Genomic DNA, 14657 nt, shown 5'->3' with positions numbered 1-14657 from the left:
CAGGGATGCCAACCTCTAGCCTGGTAAACCCTCCCTCCGGAAATCTCATTTCTATTTGATTCCTGGAGTGAGTCTGGCATGAACCGCCTCTCTGCAATATTGGCTGTGTATGCCAAACGGCCGCGCCTATCAGCGTCGTCGCTCATTGTTCTGTGATTGACAGCTTACGTTGGCCAATCAGGTGGCGAGTTCGAGTGAGCCCAAAACACGAACGGCAGCCATCTTTTTCTTGTGCGCTATTTTCTCCGCAATTTTTTTACTTCAAAAAGCTCTCTAACTTCTATTTTGAGGCACGGAATTTACTTATAAGACATCGTTTGGATAGAATTTAGTTGTTTAACTTCATATATGTGGTCAATTAATCATGACAAAGCCTATTTAAAAATAAAAATGTAGAGAACCGGTAGGGGCGGGCAGTGACACCCATGTAACCGAATAAGGCAACCCATTTTGGGCATGGATCGTCTCAAAAGTCCCCTTGCGTCACATTAGACTGGTTAACTGCTGATTGGCTGAAGGGGAAAAATTATCATTGGCTGAAGGGGTTGTCAGTCAACGGTATTACTCCCGCCCAACTCCAGCACAGCCAATATTGCAGAAAGGCGGATCAGGCCAGACTCACTCCTGAAATCAAATGGAAATGAGATTTCCGGAGGGAGGGTTTACCAGGCTAGCCAACCTCCTAGAAGCCCCCAGGACCTAAGTGCCTAACCTGGGGTGACAACGCTTTCCCAGTTGCCACCCGCTCTTAGTCTTATTCTGTAGCCCCCATTTCTTTCATTTATTTAATTGTTGTTTTAATTAAGGTATTCGTTCTGTTTATGTAATCATCTTTGAGTACCTAGAAAGGTGCTCTATCAGTTTGATGTATTATTATTACTATTAACATTATTATTACATACTGTACAAGTTCAAATTTTTGTTCTACAAGTTCTCACATTCTGCAAGATATATTAACCTTCATATTTAAACCCCACAATACTGTTATTGCAGTATAGTGTAGACTTTTTTTGTGCATTTCATTTAAGGGGCTCCAGAATGTTAAGTTCTGGTTGCATCTGTATAAAAAAAACATGATCAGCTCGCAGCACACTCCCTGTGGCAAAGAGACAATGCATATTCGACTCAGCATAACACTATTCAGCTCTCCCTCCAATATCCATTAATTGGAGCACACTGACACTAGTGCCAAATGTGGATGAGTTTCACTGCAATGCTTCCAAGAACATGTTTTTCCACACTGAACAGCACACTAAATCAGAAGCTGTTAAAGTAATACTTCTCACCCCTAAAATGAACATTTGTATATCCATTTTTTCCCCTGGATTTATTTTTTCTCACTTGGCCTGCTCCATGGTGAATGAAGAATCCAAAAACTGAGAGAATGCTTGATGAGCTGAAGTTAACTGGGGCCAAGTTTAAAACGAGCAAAACTGTAGCCAGTGATTACAGTACTATGCTCACTTGCTCGGTACATCCAAAAAAACACTCCAAATCTTTAAATTACTGTAGAAAACATTTCCGGACAAACAGCAACTCTTGCACAAAGTAGCACTAGCACGCCTACTCCAGGAATTCAAGGCAACGTGAGGTGAATAATCCATATAAAAGGTTCTAATTTTGGGGGTATTTTTTCAACCTCATGTCAGACTTGGATTTGTGTAATCATGTTTTTGTCTACTGCATTTTTATTTAGTTTGTAACACTGGTTGTATATAAAAAGACAAACAATTGCAAGAAGATGTAATATGTGTACTGTAATATGAACTAATTGCAATAAAAGTATATATATATATTTTTTCAACTGCTTTTAACCTGGCGTCCCTATTTTGGGCATGTCATTAGGTGAAAGTCTTCACAAATTGCAGATATGCTATTTTATATTGTTTTTTTAATATTGCGTGTTGTGTACGTTTTTTATGAACATCTGCATACAGAATAGAGCAGATGGGTTTCACATATGTCTAATTGTAATGCTTATAAACACGTCTAAGGCCTGTAAAAATGTCCAAGAACATGAGAACACATGAAACATTTAGATAAAATCTGGATTACACACACACACACACACACACACACACACACACACACACACACACACACACACACACACACACACACACACACACACACACACACACACACACACACACACACACACACACACACACACACACACACACACACACACACACACACACACACACACACAGACAGTCTGCCATCCAGAGGAAGAGCAACGTCAGTCAAGTGTCAGGATAACCAATGGAGACACATCAGGCCAGGGACTCTATTAATATACCACTAGTGCACCCTGGGAGTCTCTCTCTCACACACACACACACACACACACACACACACACACACACACACACACACACACACTCTGTATGCAGGCCTACTATAAGTATGTAGTATGTATGTATCGTGTGATGTGTCCTAGAAAAGCCCTCCAAGCTTAACACCAAACCACTGTCTGTCTGTGGTTCCAAAAAGTTTAAATTAAATAAAAACAAATCCAGCTGCCATGGCTATGCCTTGTATGTATGATCTAACATTAAGTTTACAAAGATGTATTTTTAATCAAGTCCATGTTATGTTATCTCGCAGTTAAAAAGTTGTCTACACCAGTGGTGTAAAGTAACTAAGTACATTTACTCAAGTACTGTACAATTTTCTTTACTTTTACTTCTACTCCACTACATCTCAGAGGCAAATATTATACTTTTACTTTACACTATAATTATTTGAACTTTAGTAGTTACTTTGTAGATTTTGATTATTATTACAAAAAATACATTAACCACTTCAGCCATATATACATTTCCGCCATTTGAAAATAGCCGATCGACAAGCTCATCTGCTATTTTCTAAAGATTTTTATACAATTTATACATTTGAAAACGTGTGAAATGGGACATTCTGCATAAAGAGTACTTTCTACTTTTGGTACTTTAAGTACATTTTTATACTAATACTTGTGTACTTTTACTGTAGCACATTTTGAATTCCGGAATTTGTACTTGTATTTGAGTATTTCTACATTGCAGTATTGATACTTTTACTTAAGCAAAAAATGTGAGTACTTTTTCCACCACTGGTCTACACTAGCCCAGACAGAGTGCCACAGTCATGTCATCTGTTGTACAACGTGTATTACTTTGTGTTCCTATCCCACCAAGTGTTGTCAACAGAGTTACACAACAGCACAGACACTAACATTAGCTGTTATTACAAATGATTACATCAGCTAGCAGTTAGCTATTAGCTTCTCCAGTAGGTACCTATAACTAACCACTGACATAACGGTCCATACAGCTGTCAGTCTGTGTCACCCCGACGGTTACAACTTGTTCCACCAAGGGAAACCTGAATTAAACCCCACCACAGGCTCTTTGTTCAACCAAACTGACACAATGTAATGAGTAGTTAAGTAAAAGCAGTAAACAACTCATCCTCACCATGATGTCACACTTCTGACTGGACTATATGATGTCGTGTGTGTGTGTGTGTGTGTGTGTGTGTGTGTGTGTGTGTGTGTGTGTGTGTGTGTGTGTGTGTGTTGCCAGATTGTGCGAGAGAAATAAGCAACCAGGTTTTCGGTGAATTGAGAATCGGCTGGTATCAATGGGCTAGTGGGGCTAAGCCCCCCCTATGTTATTGAATAAAAATGAGAAATTATATATATATATATATATATATATATATATATATATATATATATATATTTTTTTTTATATATTTTTTAATTATTAAAATGTTATTAAATGTTATTAAAATGTTTTCGAATAGATTATTGTACAAGCTGGTTGAACCTAGAGCAGCAACAGCATCAAATAGTTACAAGAAAAACACAAAATATGTCAAAACGGGCTGATTTCTTTTAGCCCAAATCAGCTTCCATTGGCTTTCATTGAGTTGAGTGATTGAAAGCTGACATGAGAGAGAGAGAGAGAGAGACTGACTAACTTCAGCAAGTTTATAACTTTCCTGAATCATAATTATTGTGTTTTTCGTCAAGACCTTATGATTTCCTGCCCATTATATCATTATTATTATTGAATGGCTTATTCTACTTAATCAGTGTCTTTTGTCAGTCTTTTGCCTGTGACGTGTACCACAGCAGGTCAAATTGCTCAATTAACCCATTTAGACCTGAGGCCGATTCTAAAAACGCCTTCTAATCCTGACCAGTTTTCTGAAAAACTTCAAAAATTACAAAAATTACAACAAATGTTATGTTGCTACAGTATATACTTGTTGGTACGTACAGTATATAGTATATACTGTACGTACCAACAAGAACACCAAAAGGGGTTCCCGTCCTGAAAGTATAGTTACAAATAGGGGTTCCCGCCCAAAATGGGTTAAGGCCATACAATTTGTGGAAGCACTTTGCGGGCAGTGGAGGCGAGACACCTGCCAGGTAAACTATTCAAAGTACTAAAAGAAAATGACATAGGTTCAAAAGCCTTTTGTGGTGGAAACTATATGCAGAGACAAATTGCAGAGCTTGAAGCCATGGCAAGCTTATGAGCGGAGAAAGCTGGATTGTTCATGATCAGAAATGTATTTACAGGGTTTTTGGGCCTAAAAGTATGGTAATTGTTCGGACCGGCCCAGTAGGGCCCAGTTAGGGCCAGGCCTTAATTTTCAGGCCTGTGGAGAGAGAGAGAGAGAGAGAGAGAGAGAGAGAGAGAGAGAGAGAGAGAGAGAGAGAGAGAGAGAGAGAGAGAGAGAGAGAGAGAGAGAGAGAGAGAGAGAGAGAGAGAGAGAGAGAGAGAGAGAGAGAGAGAGAGAGAGAGAGAGAGACAGACAGTGTGTCTGTCTGTCTGTGTGTCTGTCTGTCTGACTGACTGCCACAGTATGATTTTATTTTTTTGATATCATTGATATCAATGCAAATGCATTGATGATGCTCAAATGCTCTCAGGCAGGATGCCATATGTGCCATCACTAGATGTTGATGTGTGACTGACTGATTTGTATACTTTTGTCAAATAAAAGTATATTTTCCTAAATCTGGATATGTAAACTATACAGATTATACAGATTATTAATTATACGCTTAGCCCTCCCACCCAAAATTCCCACCAGCCGCCACTGAGTTAGGTCTAAACGTTAATTCATCAAGTATAAATATAGTATTAGCAAAAAATTGCACGTCATCTAAACTCCAAAAGGTCATATAAACTCTATAAAGTTAACTATTTGGTTCCCACATGTATCTACCATGCCTTTGCAGCACAAACGATATGACAGGGTTTTATAAACTGATGGTTTAGGGTTCAAAACTTCGAAGGAACATTTTCACACTCCATCTAAACTCTAAAAGGTAATCTGAACTCTAAAAGGTTGAGTATTTGGTTCTCACGTGTGGCAAACCCGAAAAGACAGGGGTTTATAAATTGAAGGTTTAGGGTTCAAAACTCTAACACAAACTCAATATAAAAACTAAAACAACTAAACTAATTGAAGACGTTAAACAAAGAAACTGAAGTGTGAGAAAAACTAAAACACCAATAAGCCTCAACAAAAACTCAAAAATAACCAGCTGGACTGCTGGAGGGAATGTGGAGATACTATGGTTGACCATGCACATGTCTTTTGGTCTTGTCCTGCAATTCAACCTTTCTGGAAGGAGATAGCAACACTTATCTAAAAAAAATCTGGGTTTCAGTATCAATACTACATTTGAAATCTTTGTATCTTGGACAAACCCCGGATGGACTGAGTCAGAATGACTCTTATTTGTTTAAGATCCTACTTGCAGCAAGCAAAAAAGCTATTACAAAGAACTGGTTGCAGAAAAACTGCCCTACTATGGGACTATTTGTCAGTATTGTGAGACAATTGCATCTCTTAGAGCAGATAACCTACTCTTTGAGGCTCCAAAAGGAGTTGGGTGAAAAAGGATGGGGGAAATGGCTGGACTATTTAGATAGCGTGCCAGATCTCTGATGATGGCTGGTTGTCCTCCCTATGGTATATTGTACTTTGTATTTGGTCTTAAATCCTGTCAACATGTTTCAGTCTTATTACTGGTACCAAATGTCCCATGACCTCTTTTTATTTGTTCTTGTTTTGTTTTTTTTGTTTGTATGTTTTATTTCTACTGCTATTTTTTCTGTTGCTTTTTTGTACTATTTGATAGTATGTACTGTCTGATAAAACTTCTGAAAATAAAGAGTTTTTTAAAAAAAAACTCAAAAGTGACTCAAGTGCCTCAATGAAAATCTAAAACATTTACAAAATCTAACTAATAATATGAAACAATGGATAAAAAGCCAAAAAAAAGTAAAAAATGTAATCACTTAATATGTAAATGTCTTAAAAGCTCCTCTTCTGCAGATGGGCTGCCTCCATGCTCCTCACCTTACAAAGGCAGAAAATGAAGACCCTGAGCTTGTGAAGCCTCACCTTTTCTCTTGCACCACCAGGCTTTTCCCAGATGAAAATCCACAGCAAACACCTCACCCCTACTGACCAGGGAGAGAAAAAATATACGATTATGAGTAGCATTGTATATGGTCATGGATGTCAGGCCCCGTCATACCAGGCCCCTCTCACAGCACTAAATGACAGGCCCTGTCAACATGGTAACATGTTACCAGACCATAACAACTTTAATGAGCACTGTCACAGGCATAGAGTCATAATATATCAGTCACAGCCCTGTAAAAGCCCTGTCACAGTCCTGTGACGTAATACTGACCATGATACTGACATGATACCGACCATGATACTGACCATGATACTGACCATGATACTGACCATGATACTGACCATAATACTGACCTGATACTGACATGATACCGACCATGATACCGACCATGATACTGACATGATACCGACCATGATACTGACCATAATACTGACCTGATACTGATATATGATACTGACATGATAATGACATGATACTGAACAAAATACTGATCATGTTACTGATATGATATGATATGATACTGATATGATACTGACATGATACTGACAATGCTACCGATCATGATACTGACATAATACTGATCATGTTACTGATATGATACTCAGGGCCGGACTTACCGTTGGGCTAGGGTGGGCTGCAGCCCAGGGGCCCCCAACCGGGATTTATTGTAAAGTAACCTACCGAATTAACCGAACTAAAGTAACAAAAACCCGAAATAAAAGAAGGAAAAAAAAGCAAGAAAATGAGAATTTTCGGGCGCGCGCGCTGCATGCGTGCCAGGGGGACCTAAAAAATTACTCTAGCCCAGGGGCCTCAACTCCTATAAACTGATGATACCGATATGATACTGATTTGATACTGACATGATACTGACAATGCTACTGACAATGCTACTGACCATGATACTGACCATAATACTAATCATGTTACTGATATGATACTGACATTATGCTAACCATGATGCTAACATGATACTAACCATGATACTGACATGATACTGACATGATACTAACCATGTTACTGATATGATACTTACATGATGCTAACCATGATGCTGACATGATACGAAATGATGATTATGATAATAAAATGTGCACTTGAATATATAAACTGCCGCCACCCCCCAAGAGCACCTCAGCGCTCCCTTTAAATACATTGCTTCCAGCTCCCCTCTCTGCATGCCCCCTGGGGGGCTGTGCCGCCCGCTGAGAAACAATAACTTAAACCCTATGAACTTAGTTGACTGGGGTCCCACAGGGCTCCATACTAGCTCTGCGAGTATATATTTCTAGACTAAATCTCTTTGCAGAAAATAGGCAATCTACAAGCTCACAATGCGTCACAAGGCGCTGCGACATGAGCTTGTAGATCTGCTATATTCACTGAATGTTTGCCCCAGAAGGGTTCAATGGGTTAAAAATACTTGTACACATATAACCCTGATACTGTATGTGTGTGATGTGTAAGCATAATGTTCTTGGTTGGACAACAGTGCTTTTAAACATTTTATCCTGCATTCAGTTCCTATATGCTTATTAGTATTTAGTTGTTACCTGTGTCTTCTAAACAAGTTCTGAGTTTGATGCCAGTGCTTAGAAAATGTTCACCTATGAGCTCAACTATGAGCTTAACTATTTAGTTGTCACTAATATCTTCCACGTCTTTGTGGCTGAAGAGGAGTAACAGGGATTCCTAAACTGGAGGATAAGGGTTCAAAACTGCTGAGGAACATTTTTCACTCTCCATCTAAATTCTAAAAGGTAAAGTCTTCCATGACTATGTGGCTCATGAGATGTGAAGGTTTGTGGTTCAAGAGTTCTGTTAAGAACATTTTCACCTTAAATCTAAATTTGGTCAAGTATTTCCCTCTCATTTAGATGTTCCATGTCTCTGTGACTTGAGACATGTGCCATGGAGTTACAAACAGAAGGTTCAAAGGTTCAAACCTTAAAATAAATAATGGGTTTATAAATCAAGTGACATTGGTTCAAATCTCCTCAAGAACATGTTTTACTCTCCATCTAAATTCTAAAAGGTGGGTTAAGTATTACGTTCTCATTTGCAACTTCTATGCCAGTGTGGCTCAAGAAATAAATCAAGGGTTTATAAACCAAAAAGTCATGGGTTCAAAACCCAGCTGTAACAAAATAAAAACTCAAACAACTGAAAGCCAAAACAACTCAAACAACCAATACTGATATCAAATCAAACTGATATGAATGAAATGCTTAAAAACTGATCAGGTGACAGGAAATAAAAGGCCTCAATAAAATCAAACTAATAATGTAAAAAGCTATCATTGGGGAAAAAAATTATTACTTTGCTTAATATGTATATGTATAAGCTATTCCCCCTGGAGGTGGGCTCCATGCTCTTCCCTCTGGGGATGGGCTCCCTCCATGCTCCTCCCAATAGTAAAATGAAAGCAGGCGGGCTGCCTCCATGCTCCTCGCCTTACAAAGGCCAAAAATAAAGATTCTCCAGGACACAAATTCAAACCCACAACCTTCAAATGGTGAGGCATCACCTTTACTCTTGCGCCACCAGGCCTTTCACACTAATACAATTTGGAGGTTATATTTAAAAGTTCAAGGCGAGGTGGTTGGTCAAAAGATAAAAATCCACAGCAAACACCTCCCCCTGACAGAATGACTGAATCTACCAGATACATCCACCGATGATCAGGGTCCGGTTCATTGTGACAGAACACAATGCACAATTCCGGCACCCAGAATTAGTCTTTCATTCAGAGCAAACAGAGACGTTTAGTAATGACATTAAAATGTATTACATTTATTGTTAACGCTTAATCCTTTGTTAGTTTGAGATGACCAAAAGTACAGCAGTTTTAATCAACCAAGACTATAGAAGGTTTTGTTTAATCAAGTACATTGTCACTTTGGATCGTTACATTAAAATAATTGGTGGCTATAAACTTTTCAACTACTTTCTCAAACAGTGTTGTATTATGACCACAGCTTCTATCTGAATAGCTGAATACCACTGTACACTCATGGCATGCAGCATGTCAAATCAATGATCATTGATTACAGGCTGCTGGTCCCCATACTTGTGAACAATTTTATTTATTCATTTATTCTATTCCCATGTCAATGCAGGACAAAAAAAAAATGTTAACTCCAAGGAACAGGCCATGTGAGGTAGTTGGCAGGATTTTACTGAAGAAAAGGTGGAATTGAAAACAGAAAATAAGCATGCATGAAATTAATAATAATAATTAATCAAAAATAGCCGATCTACAAGCTCACAACGCGTGAGCTATTTTTGGCAAATAGATTTGGTGTAGACCGAAAAAAGCGGCCTGAGTACAGTTGTAACTCAGGTCCGTTTTACAATTGAGAATCGAGGTTTAAATATTTAAACTGACCATGCCTCAACAGGAGAAACAAACAAACCATCAAGGGGAATTTCTGAGCTCAGTCTCACCACATGTTCTCAATCCACCAAAACTTCTCCTTTCTGGCAAAATGGATGAATTGCAGCACATTTCTGCCAGTGGTCGGCCAGCAGCAACTGCACCGAGTTCCCTGACAGAACTTCCTCTGCATATCATGTACCATGGTACCATGAGCAACGCTCATGATACTGACCAGGATAATGACACCAAGATACTGATCAGATACTGGCACCAGGATACTGACACCAGGATACTTGTTCTGAGGGTGGGTAAGCCAATCAGAGGCGGAGTAGAAGTGACATCTCACATTGTGTTTTTTTATTTAATTATGCCACAGTATAAACCTGTGTAAATGTTTAAAATGTGTTTTTATTTTATTTTGAATAAAATGACTTTTTTGAATAAAATTAGATCTGAAAGTATCTTGATACAAATTACATCTATTTTTTTCGGTCTCTGGCAAATACAAATGACAAAATACAAAAAGGTATTAGTATTACAAAATACTGCCCATCTCTGGATATCATCAGTAATATGCCCATATACAGGCGATTCTGGACAACTGTCTATCTGAACATGCCAACTACCAAGTGTTTTCTTTATTTGCACTTAAAAATTAACAATGAGTCAGCCGTGTGTGACAGAGAATAGATCCGTTTACCTAGGCTAATTGTGTTGAATTTCAAACTGCTTGGAGGACGATGTATCTGTAACTCACAGCCTGGACAATCAATATGTTTATGTATTCTGTTTGTGGTGTATCTTGGTGTATGTACATTTTGTGAGTGTCTTATAAGCCTGTGTGTGCTGGGTATCTAGTGGTGCAGGACACTATAATAAAAATCTAACTATCTACAAACATTTCATACACCACAAAATATTAGTGAACCGTTCCAATTGTGGCTGCATTATACTTCCTTCTTTGGACTTTAATGGCGGTTGGCATCCATAAACATTGGACTATCGCCATCTATTGCACTATAAGATTGAAGAAGAAGTACAAATTAATCAAATTCCCAACATTGTCCATTCTATCACCCAGACCCAACTAAGTTGGTGTGAATCCTTCCCTCAGTGCACTATCCTTCGATCCATGATTTGCTATTTGAGAAAAATATCTTTAACATTTTGAATAATTACAAAATAATTTAACAACACAAATCTCTTTTGGGGGTCCCTGGCACAAAATCTTTTCAGATGGGGGTGCGTGGCCAAATACAAAGCAATTTGGGGGTCCTTGACATGAAAATCTTTGAGAACCACTGAACTAATGTACGATATATATGGGTGGGTTGGGGCGGGGGTCTTAAAGTCAGTGGTTCTGAACCTGGCACTGACCTGCATGGTCAGTATGCTCATTAATATGTGCTACAACTACAGTACCTTATTCACTCTCTCCACTGCAACCCTGTCGATGTGAATGGGGACATGCGGTCCTGTAGTGCATTTGAAAACGAGGCTGTCATTCTGACACCCTGATGTCTCACCTCCTCTCTGCGGGCCTCGTCATCAATGCCGGTGGTGTCACAGGTCTGCCGTCGTTCATCCAGTCATTGTCCTTCTCCTTTGTGTTTGGGTCACTGTGGTTGTGATCCGTCATGCTGATTTCGTGCTGTCACATCTCTAGCCACTGGCCTCGTCTAGACAGAGGTTAACGATGTTTAAACTGTAGCACAACAGCAAATTGAGAAACATATCCCACATAAGGCCGTACTAATTAAGTCATAGGTGAATGGGACACTCCAGTACTTATTACCATAATTAGAATACCAATACTCTCTAAGAGCTGGGGAACATTCTAAGATTGTGTGTCAATAAGATGATTGAGTAACATGCTGTAACTTCAGTTATTCATCTCCGAGTTGCTTTTTCAATACAGAGATAAATTCAATGTCCTTCTGTTGCGGAGAGAGTTGCTGTTCTGTCAACCCACAGTATTTCTCCCTACGGCTTTATAGGCCTAATGTACTGCATACATCATTATCTAGTCACAGCTTCAGCCATATCATACATAAACAGAGACATTTAGATATGTTTGTTGAAATTATTTCCAAAGTCATTAAAATGTTACGAACTACCTGAATAATCAATCATGGGTGAACGTTGCCTAGACGCTTTAATTCATAAATCTATCTATAGTCATGTACTATAGTCATCTCTATAGCCATCTCTAGTCATGTACTACTTCAGATCTACAGCTCAAAACACGTCGCAATGCGACGCGCTTTGAGCTTGTAGAGCTGCTATTTTTACTACTTTTGTGTGACACTCTAGTATGACGAAGTAGGGCATTAATCGACGAAAAAACATAAGTTAAAATATGGAGCTATAAGGTTTCTGCCTGACAGCAACGATTTGTAATAACTCTTTATTTTGGCTCATGTCCGTGTCCTTCAAGTACCTGCACTCTTATTTATCATGCAAGTCAAGACATCACTGTAAGTAGGTCGGAGAGGCTTATTGTCGGTATTAGCAAAGAACATTGGAGTCTATCCCCGTTACACTGCGCTAGACCCCTGGGAGATGGAACGCTGAGGTGGAGCGCCACACCTATAGTACCATCAGGTTTTCTTCATGTGACACGTTTCTATAAAAAGGATAGGGCAAACTAATAATATGTCTGTTGACAGACCCTGGACGTAGTTCTGTCAGGTACACTTCTACGATAAGAGGACGCTAGAGTGAGGGCCTCTCCTAAGTTATTTTTTTCTTCCCTTTTGTGTTGATTTCATCAGTAAAAATGAATTTTATTGAATGAACAGTATTCAAAGACTATGACCTGTGGGGATGGGTAATAGATCTGTATTCTCTATCTTTTTAATTGTGATGTATTGTTCTACCCTGTGGGCCATGAGAGAGAGAGAGAGCTAGCTAGCTAGCTAGCTAGCTAGCTAGATAGCTAGATAGCTAGATAGCTAGATAGATAGATAGATAGATAGATAGATAGAGAGAGAGATAGAGAGAGAGATAGAGAGAGAGAGAGAGAGAGAGAGAGATAGATAGATAGATAGATAGATAGGGCTCACAATGTTTTGCAATGTGACGTGTTGTGAGCTTGTAGAGCAGCTTTTTTTCGGTGAAGAGACTTAGCATAGAGGGAAAAAAGGAGGGGTCCTAGGCTATAGAACTATATATACAGTAGGGTTTAAGTGGTTAATAGGAGAGATAATTGTGCTCCTGCCGTTTAAATAATGTATTAACAATCAAATTGAATGAAATTTCACGAATACAGAAAAAGATCCATTCACAGTCACATTTGTGATTTCAGCATATTGAAATTGATTAATCGTACAAAAATAATGGAATCGTGGTGAAATTATATGATTTCCTGATGCACTGAATTGTTTAAAAAAGAATCCCAATGGAACCGAATCCTTATGGAGGTCAGAGAGGTACACCCCTAGTTTTAAGGAAGAGAGTTGCAAAACGCTACTGTAAACTGACTGGAATGGAGGAGAATGACAGCTGGGCTAGGGCAGAGAGGTAAACCAGTGCTCACACATTCTGCTGATACTGTAGGTAGGCCTATGGGTATTCGTTAACCCTGAGCAGGGGTGTCATATTTGGTTTGGGTCAGCCAATCTGCCAACACATTTTGTGTTGTGTTGTTTTGTTTTAGCCAGCAAAGTTTGCCAGTTGCCACAAGGGTCTGCCAGCTGGAGGAATGTGACGGACAAACCCCCCCCCCCGGTCAACACACAACATCTGTTTGCCAACCTGCCTGGGAGCTACAGGAGAATGACTGAGAGGACAATGGGAGCGGTGGAACCATGAGACTTTTTTGTCTTCATTTTCTTTAAAAATCCAGGCAGTAAGGTGGCATGAACATGCATGCTTGAACAAGCTTTGATCTCTCTCTGTGTTGTGAAGGAGAGCATCATTATACTCTATGCTCTCCCTCTAGTCTAGATAATATATATTCATCAAAAGGAACAACAAGAACGTTGGTGCGAGACATTTTCTGGAAAATATATTTTTGTATGCCTTATGATTAACTACAACACAGTAGTTGCATACCTGCAGCCGACAGGAGCTAATTGGCAAGTAGTATAGCCTAGCCTACGTAGATCCCATAAAGCTTGCACCCGACAGGCTAATTCCACTCCATAGCCTCACAGACATGTACAGTATCTCATAGCCTGGACGTACGGTGGGTCTAATGTCATTAATTCCTACTGTCTGCATTTCACAAGTAATACTATGCTGATCTGTGTATTAGGTGTGGACAGACACACACACACAAACAGACACACTCAAAAACTATGTCTGCCGTCCTGGTGGAGATAAGTTAAAGGCAGTGCAACAGGTCATTTTTGAATACTGGCAATTCTGGAAAATGCCGAAAAATGTGGGGGAAAATACTGTTTAATAGAAATTTTAGAATGCCAATGTGTTCAAAATCATTTCTGTTCTATCTAATTGTATGTGAACCATTGAGCGTTTAAATTCACAGCAGGAGTCCTTCCACAGCTCCTGTTGCTACCATTAACAACTGTTCCAAGGTCTGTTTCCACTAAAGTATTCTCTTTCTAGCTGGTTCAGCAATACCATTGATGCTATCTATAAGCGATGTGTAACATGCTTGTAGATAGAATATGACCATTCAAGGACAGCATCTTTGTTAGAGAGGACAACTATAAGAAGGGTATGATATTGGTGCTCTGGGTGCTTTTGGCCTGCTGGGGGCTAGAGGGGAGTGGAGCACAGGCCTCCTGGCCTGGGGCTATGATCTGTAATGTTGTTTTTATGCTTCAATCTTTTTCAATAAATTGTCAACACTTAAATGTAATATTA

General features: G+C 39.2%; 1 protein-coding gene across 1 annotated transcript in view; it reads left to right on the top strand.

Moving 5' to 3' along the window:
• The window catches only part of LOC308103590 (E3 ubiquitin-protein ligase pellino homolog 2-like), a 243242-nt gene that overhangs the window by 186512 nt on the left and 42073 nt on the right, over positions 1-14657 (top strand). The gene's annotated exons all lie outside the window — the stretch shown is intronic.

The sequence above is a fragment of the Gymnoscopelus braueri genome (assembly GCF_963280865.1).
Source record: "Gymnoscopelus braueri genome assembly, chromosome: 16".
NCBI classification, from domain to species: Eukaryota; Metazoa; Chordata; class Actinopteri; order Myctophiformes; family Myctophidae; genus Gymnoscopelus; species Gymnoscopelus braueri.
The sequence above is the reverse complement of the archived record's forward strand: the minus strand, read 5'-3'. Positions and strand labels throughout refer to the sequence as shown.